The 20,341-nt window shown below is 29.7% G+C and overlaps 1 protein-coding gene and 1 long non-coding RNA gene across 3 annotated transcripts in view; both read left to right on the plus strand.

The window, feature by feature from the left end:
- Positions 1 to 20,341, plus strand: part of Apoltp (Apolipoprotein lipid transfer particle) — a 1,459,665-nt gene that overhangs the window by 1,351,531 nt on the left and 87,793 nt on the right. The gene's annotated exons all lie outside the window — the stretch shown is intronic.
- On the plus strand, positions 5,809 to 6,328 carry LOC140452332 (uncharacterized). The gene is made up of 3 exons (XR_011952170.1): positions 5,809 to 5,960; positions 6,044 to 6,168; positions 6,289 to 6,328. It is a non-coding gene; the product is annotated as an uncharacterized lncRNA (long non-coding RNA).

The raw sequence follows: 20,341 nt of genomic DNA on the forward strand, positions 1-20,341 counted from the left end.
AGTGCTGGTTTATACCTGGTTCATAGATGCGTCTAAAACTGCATAAGTTTCAGACGCAAGAGTATTCAATAGTGGTGCAGCCATTGGGCAATCCTAAGCCATAGACTAGTATAGAAATACCGAGAGAAACTTGATAGACTGGCAGAACGTTGGTATGGATTTCAGATTACTGGGAAATATACTGCAATTAAACAGCTAATGCACTTACCAGAAGGGCATCAGCTAGAAAACATTTCAGTCCAGAGCCGGTTACATAACTTATTTGTGTATGTTGATTGATTTATATACCTGTCTGTATAAAAATACTAATACAATAAAAAAATATAGTGTAATATGTTATTTTCTTGAAATCACTACAAAAAGTGTTTTATAAATAACTAGAACCTTAATTTATATTCTATCTATAAAACAGAACCTAAGCAGTTCTCATGACTATTCACTAACAGTACGTCTAAAGGAATTTTACATATAGTCTAAGGGTGGTCTTCTAGTTCTTTTAATAAAAATGACATGGTACGATTTGGAGTGGGCCAACCTTTGTTAGATCTTCTTCTTCTTCTTCTTCTTCGCGCTACTAGGATTACTCCTGTTTGTCTGCCTCTTATTCTGTTTCAGTCGTTGTTGACTGTACATTATCTTTCCACATTTTTGTTGGCCTTCCAACGGATCTTCTACTATTGGGCTTGTTGTTTGTACAGATGTTCGCTAATCTCTCTGGTCCCATTCGGTTTACATGTTCGTTCTACTTTTTTTTTCTTGTTTTTATCCACCTGTTAATATTTTGAATTTTGCATTGTTCGCGTATACTTCTGTTGGTTTTTTTCTCTCTTACTGATATGCCCGCTATTGGTCTTAATACTTTCATTTCGATATTGTTGATTTGTTGTTTTATCTTTCTTGTATCGGTCCTTGTCTCCGCTGCATATGTTAGGATTGGTCTTACTGTTGTCTTGTATACTTTCATTTTGCTTTCCGTGGTCAGATATTTGTTTCTTAATATGGTTTCTTGGAGGCAACCACTTACTCTTGCTTTTGATGCTTCCCTTGTGGTCTCTGTTCTTATATCCCTGTCACTAGTGATCTCTACTCCTAGGTAATTGAATTTCATTACTTGTTCTACAATTTTGCCGTCTATTTCTAGTTTGCATCTACGCGGCTTTTTACTGATCACTATACATTTAGTTTTTTCTACTGATATTCTCATATTAAGTTTGTTTGCTGTGATATTGAAGGTGCGGAGCTGCCTTTGTAGGTTATCTCCGTTATCAGCAATTAGTACTGCATCATCGGCATAGCATAGTATCGTGATTTTATGCGCTCCCATGTGGTATCCGTGTCGTTTTCTTACTTCGTGAATTATTTGATTCATCACCATATTGAATAACAATGGGCTGAGCGAGTCTCCTTGGCGGATTCCCCCTTTTAGTTCTATGCATTCTGTTTCCCCTGTTGGCATTATAACTCTGGTATTGTTGTTCTTGTTAATTTCATTAATTGTCCTTACTATCTGATGGTCTATTTGTTCAGCTTGTAATAAATTTAAGATGTCACTTTGTTAGATCAAGGTTACTATATATGTATATATATTTATATATATATATATATATATATATATATATATATATATATATATATATATATATATATATATATATATATATATATAGAAAAGAAATTTAATCTTTGCAGATTAGTTAAATAGTAAACTCTTAAATATTGGGGAAATCTGCAAGAAATACTCTAATGTGTATCAATTGTTTCGCCGAACGTTTTCGCCAAAGAGAATTAATTTGGCTTCTTCAGGGCTGAAAGAGAATAAATTATAATTAGCTACCATATATTATCTATTAAAACATTATTAATCTTACCCTAACTTAGAATTGTAGAGTTAGAATATTAAAAAACTTTGCTAGTAACATAGTGGTGTTTTTTGTTACTATGTGCAAAAAAAGTTTTTTATAAGGATTGAAATGTATGGTAGCTTCGAACTTGACACGTAAAGGCTTACCCAAGGTTAATCGAAAAACTCAATACAACTACATTTAAAAGGAGGTAATTCTTTGAAATGTCGGCAATAACTAAATTTTTGATTTTTAGATAGTTAAAAGTGAGGTTCTGTTTAAGCCAGAACGCAAGCGCTGACAACTTCATTATTAATTCGTATGAATCTTTATGTCGTTAAGGTTCATTGGTAAAAAACGAATGAATTTAAATCCCAGTAAAGGGAAATATTATTTTGATTTTCTTTATTTAATTATATTATATTGTTCATGTATTATTAAGTCTTATTGAGACGTATCTAAGAAAAGCAAGGGAATGTTATATATTTTTTGTTAATGAAAATTAATTATAAAGGTATGTTAGTTGTTAATGGATATATCAGTCAAGTTAGTAATCTGTGATATAGTATTGTTCTTGGTATCTGATTTAAGTAACAGGTGGTATATATCGCTTAGATTCTTGATGTCACTCTTAACATTAATGGAGAAATCGTTAAGGAAAATATAAGACATTTCAATGAACTCTCTTTTAGATTTATTGTTCTCACGGTGGAGAATTGTGGTGTTAGTATAGTCCATGAGATGACCAGTGGAATGGACATGTTTGGCTAATGCACAACGGTCAGGGTGAAGTCGAGAATCACTTTTGTGTAGTGTAATACGTGATTTCAATAATTGAGATGTTTGACCGATGTAGGAATTGTTGCAAGAGAGACATGGAATGTTGTACACAATATTACTAAGCCTATCTATGGGAGTCTTATCTTTTATCTTAGAATAAAGATTATTAATTGTTAGGGCTGATCTACATCTATCTATTAATAATCTTTATTCTAAGATAAAAGATAAGACTCCCATAGATAGGCTTAGTAATATTGTCTACAACATTCCATGTCTCTCTTGCAACAATTCCTACATCGGTCAAACATCTCAATTATTGAAATCACGTATTACACTACACAAAAGTGATTCTCGACTTCACCCTGACCGTTGTGCATTAGCCAAACATGTCCATTCCACTGGTCATCTCATGGACTATACTAACACCACAATTCTCCACCGTGAGAACAATAAATCTAAAAGAGAGTTCATTGAAATGTCTTATATTTTCCTTAACGATTTCTCCATTAATGTTAAGAGTGACATCAAGAATCTAAGCGATATATACCACCTGTTACTTAAATCAGATACCAAGAACAATACTATATCACAGATTACTAACTTGACTGATATATCCATTAACAACTAACATACCTTTATAATTAATTTTCATTAACAAAAAATATATAACATTCCCTTGCTTTTCTTAGATACGTCTCAATAAGACTTAATAATACATGAACAATATAATATAATTAAATAAAGAAAATCAAAATAATATTTCCCTTTACTGGGATTTAAATTCATTCGTTTTTTACCAATGAACCTTAACGACATAAAGATTCATACGAACTAATGAAGTTGTCAGCGCTTGCGTTGTGGCTAAAACAGAACCTCACTTTTAACTATCTAAAAATCAAAAATTTAGTTATTGCCGACATTTCAAAGAATTACCTCCTTTTAAATGTAGTTGCATTTGGTTTTTCGATTAACCTTGGGTAAGCCTTTACGTGTCAAGTTCGAAGCTACCATACATTTCAATCCTTATAAAAAACTTTTTTTGCACATAGTAACAAAAAACACCACTATGTTACTAGCAAAGTTTTTTAATATTCTAACTCTACAATTCTAAGTTACGGTAAGATCAATAATGTTTTAATAGATAATATATGGTAGCTAATTATAATTTATTCTCTTTCAGCCCTGAAGAAGCCAAATTAATTCTCTTTGGCGAAAACTTTCGGCGAAACAATTGATACACATTAGAGTATTTCTTGCAGATTTCCCCAATATTTAAGAGTTTACTATATATATATATATATATATATATATATATATATATATATATATATATATATATATATATATATATATATATATATGTTATGATGTGTTTTTTGTTTGAATGATGAGCAATGAGTATTTTTAATAATATATAGGGTTTTTATCGCGGTTCTCAAAGAATTAGCTTGTAAGTACTTTTTTAAATTATCTTTATTATAACTATTATGAAACACACATATATATCTAACCTAGTCAATGTAAATTTAAAATAAACTATCTTTAAACTGATATTCTTATAAAACTAATTAAATTCTATAGACAATCTAAAATTTAAACAAACTATCTTCAAAATTGAAATTGTTATGACACTAACTAAATTATATTAACAAAATTTTGTACCTTTCTTTCACTGAATGCCTAAATGAACTGTTTTCCACTATATATATTCTAATCACCACTGAAAGTCTTCGTACTTCGGTTATCCTTGTTTTTGTGAAATTTCTTTTTCCAATTATCAGCTTCTACCAATTTAAGATATAGTTTTCTTCACCAGCATGTATACACCACCAACCAAACCAGCAAACAGCATTTATATTTATTCTTCTTTTCAATATACCAATATCCAATTATTATAAGTTGATTTATACTAATCTCCAACCATAATATAATTTAATTTCTTCCAATATACCTTTTTTTATCTTCAATAATTATTTGTGTATAATTATAAATGTGCATTAAATTATATGCATAATTTTTAATCTTCATTTAACTCACTATATTAAACAATTTGACTATTTGTAACTGATTCACTGACTGTCTTGAAAATTCTGAACAATTTACTTCACTCTACTAACTTTCATCATAAACTGGCCTGACTTCTGACTAAAAACTTCTAAAAACTTGACTTTCTTACTAAAAACTGTCTTCCCTTGAAAATTCTGAACAATTGACTTCACTTAGTAAATGTTTCTATCTTCTAACTAACTTTCATAATAAACTCTCATAATAAACTGGCAAAAACTCTTCTGACTGCACTATCTACAACTTTTCTGACTAAAAACTTTCAAAAACTGCCTGACTTCAGACTAAAAACTTCTAAAAACTGCCCAAAAACTGACTTCACTAAGTAAATGTATCTATCTTCTAACTAACTTTCATGATAAAACTCAAAAACTGCAATCTTGAATCCAAATCACGGGTATTTATATGTTTTTGGATTTTCTAGAACCATCTCGTAAGATATCATGTTCTATTCAGTTCTATTTAATACATGTCTGAATTTTCTGGAACAAACCATTTCGCAAACATGGCCATCTCCGGAGATCCAGAGAATTCCATTCTTTTCTATTAATAATTTTGTTTACATTTAGGCTTTTCAGATCAGAATATATAATTAAATTAGTAACTTAACATTCTAATTTAATAAAATACACATTTCAAACAATATATTATTATAACCCACTTTATATTCGTAAATATTCTTAAACGTCACTTCAGAGTATAAATATCTGTCAATCTCCGAGAGTATTTTTGGTTGCCTAAGCACATGGCTCACTTATATATATTTACAATATTAAAATACAAGTTTTTACAATTATTATATGCTAATTTCTTAAAATGCCCTCACATAAATATATTTTTATTAAATTCTCTAGTATATAATTTATTTAAAACAACCAAATATCTAATATTATGTAGTATATAACTTATAAATTATTTTCTATAAACCCTAATCGTATCAATACCCCAAAATAATATTTAAAATAAATAATTTACTTATTATTTTTTTAAATATTAATTTTCTCATACCTTATTAAATTTAATAAATTAATAATTCAATTTTTTTTTTTATTTAAAATGTGTTAAATACATCCCTGTTCGCTGTCTATGTCAAAACAGAGAACAACGTAGCACAGTTCGGCTATTCTATGGTCAAACTGTCATGTCAATTGGAGCAATGAAAATGGAGGCTATGTCAAAAATTAAAAACAACTAATGTAAGGTTCTATAATTATTTTGTATTCTGTTTATTTATAGACAAGATTTCCGTTCACAAGGCTTTCATCTATATGAATCGTAAGTTTTACACTTTCCATATTATTTTTAGAAAGACATTTATAGTATTAATTCTGTATCTAACCCCAAATTATGATTTTTAGGGTAGCAACAATTTCCACATGTACAAAATTCAACAAGTATGATGTCAAATTTATTCACAACAATGAAATCTACCATCTATTTAACAAATCAAGTCTATTGAATAAAATGGATATATCAGTAAGCTGTTAGTATTTTTATAATTAGTGTTAAGTTTATAATATATTACTTCTTTTTGAAAAATTGTACATTTTTCTTGATTTATTTTAAGTCCAACTTTATCTAATCTGTTTATTATAATTTTTAGGTGTTTCTCATGATCTTCAGCCGTTTAAGAAACAATTAATATATCACCAATGTAGTGAATTACAAAATGTTCATATTGATCCAAAATATCATGAAGACATCTACATAGAACACTGCAAGATGATTGAAGTCCAACTGGTACTACTTTGAATTGATATACTAATCTATCTATCTGAAATCCTGTATACTGTCTACTTTTTCTTTCTAGAGGTATTAACCAGAAACTATGCTGTAAATCGATTTTAGTGAAAAATGACATTCCTGTAATTCTTCCTAATATTCCATCTATACTCATTGGTGCTTCAAATTGCTTTTCAGTAATCTTGTTAATATTCCTTGCATCCAAACATAACCTGATTTCACCTGATCTTTTTCGTACTACTACTATGGGGTTAATAAAACGTGTGTCTGCCTTCTCAATGATCCCATCTTCTAACATATTATTAATTGTTTTGTTTACTTCTTCTCTGTATTTATATGGTATTGGGTATGATTTTGTTTTAAAATCTTTTTCTTCTTTAACTTTTATACTATGGATATAATTTTGTGCAATTCTATTTTCTTTATTGACAAGTCCCTTGTGTTGCTGCAATATGGAAATGACTATTGATTTATATTCTTCAGGGCAATTTAAAACTTTCATTATATCTTCTTCTTTACAAATAAAATTATTCTTCATTATGTACTCATTATTCCTTGCTTCCAATTTTACGCACTCCGCCTCGTAGGCATCCATCTGCTTAAAATTTCCATTCCTTAAATATTCACTACAATAATTATTCTTTACATTCTTTTGGGACATTTCCCTATCATCAAAATACATTTCTTCTTCATAAACATCATTATTTTCTTTTAATAATATCCTATCAACTCTTATTCCTTCTTCCACCTCATCTTTCTGCATAAATTTAATTATTTGCCCTTCCAAAGTTACCATTTTTTTTTCAAAATCTATCTTTACTTTCTTCTTTTCCAATTCATCATTTCCCATTAATATATCAACACATAAATCCTTGACAATAAATCCTTGCATATTAATTTCTTTATTAAGAATATTAATTTTAAAATTGGCTAGTTTATCAATTTCACCCAACTTCTTATTATTTGCACCAACAATTTTAATTTTTGGAATCTTTATTATATCTGATAATTTTAATGTATTAAAAATAAAATTCTCCGAGACTAAAGTACTTTCTGAACCAGTATCTATCATAATCTTAATCATTTTATTTTTGGCCAAAGCATTTATATAAATTAAATTAATAGATTCAATAATTTTATCTTCATCTAGAGAAATAAATTCAGAAGGTTTTTCATAATAGCAATGGCCTAACTTGTAATTCAGAAAGTTTACTGCACAAAATTTTGATTATTAGAATTGTCAGATTGTATCTGACCACTTGGATCTGATGTCCTATGTCTTTCCCTACTATGACTTCTACTCACATTTTCCTGCCTTGTACTACTTCGTTCCCTGTCTTCGCAGCTTCTATTCCTTCGAACACAATTTACCTGTCTGTTATAGTTAGGTCGCTCTGTATTTCTTCTATTATTAAAATCTTGTCTATTATTATTAGTACTGTTATTAAAATGTTGTCTATTATAATTAGTATTATTATTAAAATTTTGTCTATTATAACTAGTATTATTATTAAAGTTCTGTCTATTTGGATTACTGTTATTATTATTAAAATTTTGTAAACTATTACCATATCTATAATTATTATATGATTGTTGATTATCATTTTTATTATATTGAAAGTTATTATTGTTTTTTCTGTTGTTATTATTACTTGTCATATTGCCTCTTTGTATTCTTTGAATAAAATTAATAAAACTATCTATTGTTTGAATATTTTGTACAGTTACGGTTTGCACAACATCAGCATCAAAATGTCTAGATACATTTAAGACTGTTTCATCCTCTCTAAGTGGTGGTTCTAAATATTTTGCAACTGTTATCAATTTCAATGCATAATCTACCATATTTGATTTTAAATTTTGATTATACTTTCCAAAATATAGAATTTCTCTAAACTTGGCTTGCTCTAGTTCACCCCAATAATAATTTAAAAATTTATTTTCAAATGTTTGAAAATTATCTAAATCATTTTCAATACTAGCAAACCAAGTTGCTGCATTGTCATTTAATGTCATTCTAATATAATCTTTAATATCATTAATATTATTCACAAATCTTAATTTATGTTTTAAACTATTTATGTATACTCTAGGATGCAAATTTTTTATATTACCAGAGAATTTAATCCCAGTCTCATTTGTTAAATTTAAGTAAGGTCTCCCTATGTCTCTCATTTGTGAAATATCATCTATTCTCTGTTCCACATTTCTTATTTGATTACAATTTATTTGGATATTTTGTTGTATATCGTCTAATTTTTCTTCTGTGTTTCTCCTGTCTTCGTTAATTTTTACTTCTAAGTTACATTTCTGTAACTCTATTTTCTGTTCTATATCTATCTTATTATCTTGAATAATCCTCTTTACTTCTGTCCTCTCATTGTCTATCCTTTTCTTGTAGTCATTCCGTATACTTTTTATTTCATTTGCTACTTTTTTCTCTGCAGCTTCAAGTTTTTTATCCATTTGTTTTACAATTTTATTATTATTATCTTCTATTTTCTTTTCTAATTTTCTATAATTCTCTTCCAATTTCTGTTCCATTTTTTTCATGTCTTCTTTGACTTCTTTTGAATTCTCTTCCAATTTTTTTGTATTCTCTTCCATTTTCTGTTCCATTTTTTTCATGTCTTCTTTGATTTCTTTTGAATTCTCTTCCATTGTCTTGTTCATCTGCATCATTAATGACATCAAAGCTGCCATATTGACATTTTCCTCTCTTTCTGGATTCATTTCTGCAGTATCTTGTGGAACTTGAACTAAACTCTCCTCTTGTATAGGTTGTGTTTCTACTTCCACATCTTCTTCATTCTTTTTGCTTCTTGTACCTTTCTTTCCTTGAGACATTTTGAGACTTTACTTGTTCAAATATAATTAAAAATAAAATCTATAATTTTTTCTTTCTACTGATAATTAATTTAATTATATGAGAGCACTTATCTTCCCAAACTAATTCTTTTAAATAGAGAGCCCCACGTTGGGCGCCAAATTGTTATGATGTGTTTTTTGTTTGAATGATGAGCAATGAGTATTTTTAATAATATATAGGGTTTTTATCGCGGTTCTCAAAGAATTAGCTTGTAAGTACTTTTTTAAATTATCTTTATTATAACTATTATGAAACACACATATATATCTAACCTAGTCAATGTAAATTTAAAATAAACTATCTTTAAACTGATATTCTTATAAAACTAATTAAATTCTATAGACAATCTAAAATTTAAACAAACTATCTTCAAAATTGAAATTGTTATGACACTAACTAAATTATATTAACAAAATTTTGTACCTTTCTTTCACTGAATGCCTAAATGAACTGTTTTCCACTATATATATTCTAATTACCACTGAAAGTCTTCGTACTTCGGTTATCCTTGTTTTTGTGAAATTTCTTTTTCCAATTATCAGCTTCTACCAATTTAAGATATAGTTTTCTTCACCAGCATGTATACACCACCAACCAAACCAGCAAACAGCATTTATATTTATTCTTCTTTTCAATATACCAATATCCAATTATTATAAGTTGATTTATACTAATCTCCAACCATAATATAATTTAATTTCTTCCAATATACCTTTTTTTATCTTCAATAATTATTTGTGTATAATTATAAATGTGCATTAAATTATATGCATAATTTTTAATCTTCATTTAACTCACTATATTAAACAATTTGACTATTTGTAACTGATTCACTGACTGTCTTGAAAATTCTGAACAATTTACTTCACTCTACTAACTTTCATCATAAACTGGCCTGACTTCTGACTAAAAACTTCTAAAAACTTGACTTTCTTACTAAAAACTGTCTTCCCTTGAAAATTCTGAACAATTGACTTCACTTAGTAAATGTTTCTATCTTCTAACTAACTTTCATAATAAACTCTCATAATAAACTGGCAAAAACTCTTCTGACTGCACTATCTACAACTTTTCTGACTAAAAACTTTCAAAAACTGCCTGACTTCAGACTAAAAACTTCTAAAAACTGCCCAAAAACTGACTTCACTAAGTAAATGTATCTATCTTCTAACTAACTTTCATGATAAAACTCAAAAACTGCAATCTTGAATCCAAATCACGGGTATTTATATGTTTTTGGATTTTCTAGAACCATCTCGTAAGATATCATGTTCTATTCAGTTCTATTTAATACATGTCTGAATTTTCTGGAACAAACCATTTCGCAAACATGGCCATCTCCGGAGATCCAGAGAATTCCATTCTTTTCTATTAATAATTTTGTTTACATTTAGGCTTTTCAGATCAGAATATATAATTAAATTAGTAACTTAACATTCTAATTTAATAAAATACACATTTCAAACAATATATTATTATAACCCACTTTATATTCGTAAATATTCTTAAACGTCACTTCAGAGTATAAATATCTGTCAATCTCCGAGAGTATTTTTGGTTGCCTAAGCACATGGCTCACTTATATATATTTACAATATTAAAATACAAGTTTTTACAATTATTATATGCTAATTTCTTAAAATGCCCTCACATAAATATATTTTTATTAAATTCTCTAGTATATAATTTATTTAAAACAACCAAATATCTAATATTATGTAGTATATAACTTATAAATTATTTTCTATAAACCCTAATCGTATCAATATATATATATATATATATATATATATATATATATATATATATATATAACACCTTCTTTCATTAAATAAAAAAACAATACTTTTGCCTTGGCCTTTAAAGAATAACTGGTTGTGATTCCTCTTAATTTTCTGTTGAAAATTTGTTATTTTACTGACAGTTAGGCACTGAAATTTTTGTCTAATGGAATTTTTGCGTGGTGGTGAAGGTGAAGGCTGGTTTTAGGAGTTGCATTTCAATTATTGGGAATCTTTTGTTTCGACATTTACAGAAAATGTATACTGTAATTGGGATGATAATCTGTTTTAGTAAAAAAATGATTAGCCTTTGGAAGGAATTTTAGAGAAAATTGAACAAAACAACATTAAACGGGGTCCTACAGCTTTTAAAAGACACAATACGAGGAAAATAACAATACCATTATATATCAATGGGTTATCAAAAATATTTAAAAGGATAAGAAATAAATTCAGCATTTTATTAACAAACACATTCACATATATTTTATTTGAAACCAAACATAATAAAAAACAAGAAAGAACAAAAGATTGTATTTATAAACTATCTTATGACTAGGAAAACTTTTAATTAGCTGGATGTACCTCAAAGATATTGAAAATTTAATTTTGAAGTCATATAATAGTAAAATAGTAAATAGTAAATAATAAGAAAATAATGATGTCTAATAAATCATTAATTTTATAATTAATTGCTTATATTATTGATCAAAATTAAGATATCAGAACAGAAGTTATTAAATAAGTATATTGTAGTATCGTCGTTAGTACAAATAAGTCTAATAATTTACCATAAAAACCAATTTAAATAAAATATCAGACAAGAAATGCTCTTGTCTTACACCTGTATTAATTTTTATAGGATTTGATGAGCTTTTTCGTAGTCTGAGATATCTCTACGTTATGGTTACGCTAGCATTGCATTATGGGCACCATAGAATTTAATTTACCGCATTAGTAAGAGGTAAATAATTCAAACACTAAAAATACTCTACTAAATACCTAGAAATAAAGGCGTTAAAGTTGATTACACTAAAACACGACTACTGCTTATAAGAACTGGCAAATTAAGCTTTTTATTTAGCCATAATTTATGTTCTACAATTGCTTTTATGATTGTTGGGACCCCGAATAAATGACGCTTTGCTGGGAGTTATTGGATATGACATAGTAAGTTATAGGTCAGATTAATTTCTTTGGAAGCACATGACAAATAGTAATTGTTTTGGGTTTGGGTTAAAGCTATAAAAAACTTGTAAATTTTAATTTTTTAATAGGAAGTTTTACAAAATTTTTGAAGTGCTTTCTAATGTTACTGGTAAATCCTGAAATTGCATAAAGCTAGTTTTATACCCAGGATATATTTGCATTTTATCACAATAACCTTTAAAATGCATAACGAATTAATAGACTCTTGTTTTATTCGGTCCTTCTAGATTTTTCTAAGGGCAAATAGATACAGCACGTAAACTTTAAATATAATCTATTTGTTTTAGATTTATTTGTTAAAGGTTGTATGCTAGTGTTATATAGTATATGAATATTATTCAGGTATCAGGTACAAGATCTACAAACCTGAAACGTATATTAATAAATTTCTAGCCTAATTCATATTACTCTTCGGTCAATGTATTTTGTGTCGGTAATTTGTGTATTATCTATTTAAAAATAAAATTATATATGTATATTATTATATATGTATATTATTATATATGTATATATATATATATATATATATATATATATATATATATATATATATATATATATATATATATATATATATATATTATAGTTTTGAGTTTCTTGAACCGTACAATATTTAATATAAAATTAGTTTTTCTTGGGTTTAGGTTCAATAAATTATATTACATGTGGAACTAGATTTTATTTTCCATAGAAATCAACGTTTTGGCAGGAAACCCTTGTCTCTGTCAAGATTCTAAAATGAAGAAGATTAAGAACAAACAGTTATTTTAAAATATGTATTACTCAGCGGCTCCCGAAAACTGCCCGTATAATTTACATTTTCTTATCAGAAATCATAGAATGTATAATTAGTACATTTATTTGTGCTTTTCTATAGCAGACTTAACCACAAGATGCCGTACAGTATAGCCGATTCTTGTTCACAAGTAGCAGTTATGCTCATACAAACCTGAATTCTTCGACGCAGCGATCATTAACGAGATAAAAATTCCAAAAAGATGAGTTTTTTCAATAGTAAAAATTGAGCACAAAATTGTATTGAAATAAATTTTATTTACATGTTCAGTTTATTTACATATTTAAGTTTATAAAATAAAAATGGATATGTTACATTTCATTCCCATTCCGTTTCAAAAACTTGGCAATTTGGGAATTTGTAAAGCATCATAGCGGTAATACCACCGCACCTGCCGAAGCAAGAAACGTTCATTTACATAGGCTGCGCTGACGAGAGTACTTCTGTTGCCTTTTGTGATTATATTTTTTTCGGTTGAAGTTTGTGGTGAAGTCCAGAGACCTCTTCTTGTTACTTCGTATAGATGTCGCTGCTAGCGTACCTGGCTGTTATTTTGGTTATAATGACCAAATACTAAACTGCATTTCATTTCAGTTGAACTTCCACAAGTGTTCCTGATGATGAGTTAAATTAATTAATATTTAAATGGGAATAAGCCACAATTAAAGGTTAAAATACATTTATTGACGTTTCAATTTCCACTTCGGAAATCGTTCTCAAAATACAAACATTAGTAAATTAAACAAATTTTGTTTTTGTTACTTAGTGAAAAATTCTTCTAATAATTTAATTTTATCTGACTCATCTATATTGACAATTCAGACATACATTATACATTTTAAAGTAGACGACTTTAAAATGATATTGCCAATATTGTTGAGTTGCGTTCCTGGGACGACTTTACTTATAAGATAGTTCATTCGATTACATGAAATCAACTTTAACGTGAGAATATCCGTCAGAAAAAATCATAACATGTAATTCGTCTTTAAAAAGACAAATACATGCCATGATGACAGTAAAATTCTCCCGTTAGTGATTCCATAGTAAATTATGAGGGAAAAACCAGGAAAAAACCTCATAATACTATCCCGACATGGTAAGTATTTGATCTTGCATTTAGTTTACCTTCAATAAATACCAAATTCCGATTTTATATGTTTGTTATTTAAAAAATATAAATGATGTATTCTCTATATGTTACTGACTTACCAATACTGGTATTTTTCTTTTAATAACTTCCTCTTTCAATATGGGTAACCAGATCCTACTACATTCTGCCGAGGAATTCGCGACGCAATTGGTCTCATTTAGCATAATTAGAGCCGCTTCTTTGATTTTTCTCTTTTTACCATCAGTTTCTTTTAGGACTATATTTGAATCATTCCATTGAACCCTATGTTCATTATCCCATGCATGTTTACATATTTGAGATCTATCAAATTCTCTATTTTTAATATAGGATTGATGTTCACTTATTCTAACATTTAATGGCCTTGATGTTTCACCTATATAAAACTGATCGCATTCACAAGGTATTTTATAAATGCAATTCTTTGTCCTTTCTTGTTCATTGTTAGGTTTGGTTTTGGACAAAATAGATCTCAACGTGTTTGTTGTTTTGAATGTTGTTGAAATGTTGAATTTATTTCCTATCCTTTTAAGCTTTTCCGATAATCCTTTTATGTATGGTATTGTTATTTTCCTCGTATTATTCCTTGTATATGCTGTAGGATCTCGTTCTAAGTTGTTTTGTTCTATTCGATCGATTGTTGAAAATTCCTTATTTATAAACGATAAAGGATAATCATTTTTTAATACAACAGTTGTTAACAAATGTTTCTCCTCCAAGAACGAATTTTCGTTAGAACAAGTAATTTTGGCTCTATCGTATAAGGATTTAATGATTCCCTTTTTAATATTAATATTGTGATTTGATTTGAAATTTAAATATCTGTTGGTGTGTGTTGGTTTTCTATACACCTGAGTTTCGTATCCAGTATCGTTCTTAGAGATTAAAACATCCAGAAAAGGTAATGTGTTATTATATTCCTTGGTAAATGTAAATGGTAAATGTTATTGTCTCCTCTTTATCGTTTATATCATTTAGGAATGTGTCCAACAACTCTGATCCATGAGGCCATATTGAGAATACATCATCTACATATCTCCACCATACTGAGGGTTTTAAATTTTGTTTAGAAATAATATTTGTTTCAAAATCTTCCATAAATATATCGGCTAATAATGGAGATAAACTAGAGCCCATTGCTAGTCCAAAACTTTGTTTATAGAATTCATTATTTAGTTGAAAATATGTATTATCAGTACATACTGTTATTAACTCCATTATAGCTGATATATTTAGTCTTGTTCTAGTTGCCAATGTATCATCACTCTCTAATTTTGTCTTGACTATATTTAAAGTCTTATCTAATGGCACATTCGTAAATAAACTATTTATGTCAAAACTTACTAAAGTATTATTTGAATTAAATTCAATATTTGATAATTTATTTAAAAAATGTTGTGTATTTTTTATAAATGTGTCATTTTTATTTGCAATTGGTTTTAAAATATTTAATAAAAATTTTGATAGTTCACTACAAGGAGAATTCATGGTACTACAAATGGGTCTAAGTGGTATATTCGTTTTATGAATTTTCGGTACTCCATAAAAATGAGGGGTCTTACTATAATGAGGTGTAATTAATCTTCTCTGATAACTGGGTAAACAATCTTTAAACTTGAATAAAGTTCTATATATTTTGTTTTCCAAAGGTTTTGTTGGATCCTTTGTTAATTTTGTGTAAGGTCCGTTTATTATTAGATCTTTAATTTTGTTTTCATATTGAATTATATCCATTACCACAGTTGCATTCCCCTTGTCTGCTGGTAGGATGATTATGGAGTCGTCATTTTTTAAAGTTCTTATAGACTTTAGTTCCTCTTTGCTTATGTTTTGTTCAATTTTATTAGACTTTTCCAATTCAAGCTTACATAATACTCTGTATTCTTCCTTTTCATGGGTTGGTAAACATTGAGATATTTTTTCCACTGAGCTTATTATGTCTAATTTTGGTATTGATGGCTGAGTAACAGCAAAGTTTAGACCCTTTGACAGTATTAAATTCTCCGTTGCATTTAAATGTCTATTTGATATATTGACAACTATCGTTAAAATGTCATTATTTCTATTTAGGTTATCTAAAGTGTGTATACTGTTTTGTTCTAATAGAATATTAAATTTATTTAAATGTATATCTCTTTGTTTAATATATGAATTTTCATATACTATATGTAAACTAAAAATAATTTGATCAAAATCAGAATTTGATATCACATCGAAAAGTAAATCTTCAATACTTACAATATCTTGTTCAACAAAAAATAAATTTGATCTATGATATTGTAACCGTTCGCGGATCATGGACAAGCTGGCTCTATGTAGAATGTTGTTCAACCTTCTGCTTGAATATGCTGGACGTAACTTCAAGCCCTTTGGTATTAGGTTGTTGTCTCTACATCTTCGTAAAAATTTGATTGAATTTTGACAATGTGCCAGTTTCTTGTATAGAATTTCCAATCTCCGATAATTTTGAATAACGCTGGGCCCATAACGGTTTCTTAATATTGTTCTGAAGCTATTTTCTTGTGGCATTTTAAATTAATTAATATTTAAATGGGAATAAGCCACAATTAAAGGTTAAAATACATTTATTGACGTTTCAATTTCCACTTCGGAAATCGTTCTCAAAATACAAACATTAGTAAATTAAACAAATTTTGTTTTTGTTACTTAGTGAAAAATTCTTCTAATAATTTAATTTTATCTGACTCATCTATATTGACAATTCAGACATACATTATACATTTTAAAGTAGACGACTTTAAAATGATATTGCCAATATTGTTGAGTTGCGTTCCTGGGACGACTTTACTTATAAGATAGTTCATTCGATTACATGAAATCAACTTTAACGTGAGAATATCCGTCAGAAAAAATTATAACATGTAATTCGTCTTTAAAAAGACAAATACATGCCATGATGACAGTAAAATTCTCCCGTTAGTGATTCCATAGTAAATTATGAGGGAAAAACCAGGAAAAAACCTCATAATACTATCCCGACATGGTAAGTATTTGATCTTGCATTTAGTTTACCTTCAATAAATACCAAATTCCGATTTTATATGTTTGTTATTTAAAAAATATAAATGATGTATTCTCTATATGTTACTGACTTACCAATACTGGTATTTTCCTTTTAATAACTTCCTCTTTCAATATGGGTAACCAGTATAATTTCAACATAATCAATGTCACAATGAATTTGTACAAAATTAAATAAAATTAAAATATTGTACTTACATAACTAGATAATTTTAATAAGTTAAGTTTTAATGTTTTGTAAATTTGAAAATTTAATGGATTAACCTCATGTTGTAAGTTTTTATACTAGTTTTATACAATGCTATTTAATTTTAATTTCATTGTATTTACTGATACCATATTTTAGCATATCCTGAAGAAGCAAATCAATTTTGCGAAAGCTAGATAAAGAACAAAGAGTTTCACTTTCCTGCCCTATTAATGACTGCAACCCCAAAATAAAACTTTATTTTACATAACGTGTCAGTCAATAATACCTAACTACTTTATATATATATATATATATATATATATATATATATATATATATATATATATATATATATATATATATATATATATATATATATATGTATATATATATATATATATATGTATATATATATATATATATATATATATATATATATATATATATATATATATATATATATATACATATATTACAATAACTGTTTGTTCTTAATCTTGTACATTTTAAAATCTTGACAAAGGCAAGGGTTTCATGCCGAAACGTTGATTTCTATGGAAAATAAAATCTAGTTCCACATGTAACATACACTATTAGATACAATATTTCCAACTTTTATTTTTTCGATGCACCCTACTACGCATATTCTTATTCTCTGCTTTTTACTTGGGAAGAAAGGGCCTGGAATACTACGGCAACTTATCCATTACCATGGTGCCTTACAGAGGGATTTCGACCAGCCAATTCAAAGTGCCCTCTTGGTAAATTCCATCTTTGTTAGATTATAAATATTTCTTACATCGGTGCCACATGCAGCAAGGAAGGAAGTGACTCCCAGGCTACTTCGGGAGCCTCAGTAGCTTCTGGGACTAGTGGCTCTAGAGATTTCTCGTTCGCTGAAACATCTGGCACGGGACAGTGTCAGGAACTGCAAAACAGCTCGACGATAAAGTTGGCTGCTGGTGTGGAGCTTCCAGGGTAGCTCAGAGTCTAGGTCGCTGGCTGAATTTGTATGTTGGCTCCATATAACCAAGAAGGAAGGAAGGGCCTGAAATACTACTGCCACTGATTCATTTACAGGTTGATTTTAACCAGCCAATTCGAAGTGCCAATTTGAAGGTGACGAAATAAAAACACATTCTTAAAGGTAAAAAGATTCCGGTCACGAGTCTAGGTTCGTACAATAAGAGCAGAGCCTCAGCAAAGGGCTACCAGGTTATAGGAGACCCTATATGGGAGCCGGAGCAAGTCTAGACTGTGACTTGAAAATGTTCCACATTTATACATTTTCTTTTGTCTCGATATGGGCATTTTCATGTCAGTTGACCAATAGTCAAAATTGTAGAGGTTTGGAGGCGATGCGATGAACATCGGAGTGCGTATTAGTCCACGACTAAGGCACACGGTGACACACTGTCACCTACTCGTACCTGCCGCCATTTCTGCCTCTCCCACTCTCTCAATCATACTTGTCTTTACACCTGTTTTCTCCACCTTTTGTTCTTTCTACCTCTGCGGACCCCGTTCTGTGTTCTCGATAGTTGCTAGAATTGCATCTAGCTCCCGCTCTTTCTTTTAGCGACAGCACCTTTTTCACATAGTTGTGGATTTTTGTTCACCATCCTTCTCACCGACTCAAACACTCTCTCTAGCTCATTACTTTCTCTTCCCCATCTGATACATTGCAAAAGGATATGTGACATAGTGTCAGAAGCCCCACAATATAGACATTCGCCTTTTTTGAACTTGTGCAAGTAGCTACGGAAGCTCCCGTGTTCTGTGAGTACTTGTGTCAGATAGTAGTCTATGCGCCTGTGTCCACAGTCTAGACAGCTTCACAGATTCTCTCCTTATATTTTCCTGTTTCTTCATTGATATATCCTTTCTCTCTCTATCACCAACACATGTAAGGGGATACAGCACTGTAAGAACTTGCTAATCGCAGCAGACTAGGTTATATCCGCGCGTACCAAGAGCCTCTTTTACGCCTGTATTTCCACAGTCAAACTAAATACTGGTGCCGCGGAGAGAATGATTGCACAACCCCGATGAATTTGGGTCCCCCGATATTGTTAATTACCCTCTTCAGCGCAGCCTCTCTTTAACCACCTCTAGGTACTTAACGTACTTCTTATAAGTGACCGGTACATTTGTACAATCAATCACAATTCTATCTCTCTTTCTCGGGTCTTTAACGACTACCGCCTCTGTGTACTCCGCCACGAGACTTAAACCATGGTCATTCATCCAGTCCTGGATCAGGATACTTATATACCATACCCGGAATAAGAGTTTCTCCCTGTCTCACGCTGCTATCAGCATCGCAAGATCATCCGCGAATGCGAAGGGGGCAACCCCCTCTCCAAATTCGCAATCTATGATCCTGTCGTATGCCAGGTGCCACAGTACTGGGCCAATGACGGATCCATGGGGCACCTCAACCGTAATGTCAACAATCACGCCTCTCTCAACCATAACTTTCCTCTCGGACAGATAATACGAGACGATATTCATTAAATATGCCGGACAATTCCTCGTCGCTAGAAGACCCAGCAAAGAGGACCACTGCATTATATTAAAAGCATTTTGGACGTCAAAGAGAAGTAGAACCGCCCACTTGTTGCGGTGTGCTCTCCCCTCCACCGGCCGAAAACCCCCATCGCCGTATCTACTGTACTCTTACCCTTGCAAAATCCATACTTGGGGACAGTCCCCCAGACCTCTCTATCACCTCTTTGATTATTGCATGTAACATTCTCTCATACAGCTTGCTTATGCTCGAAAGAAGACAAATAGGCCGATACTTTCCACCCCTTCGGTAGAGGAGTACGAGCCTCGAGATTTTACAAGGCTCCGGAAACACCTGTGCCTCAAGCTGGGCGTTCATGTGATCC

The sequence above is a fragment of the Diabrotica undecimpunctata genome, chromosome 10 (assembly GCF_040954645.1).
Source record: "Diabrotica undecimpunctata isolate CICGRU chromosome 10, icDiaUnde3, whole genome shotgun sequence".
Lineage (NCBI taxonomy): Eukaryota > Metazoa > Arthropoda > Insecta > Coleoptera > Chrysomelidae > Diabrotica > Diabrotica undecimpunctata.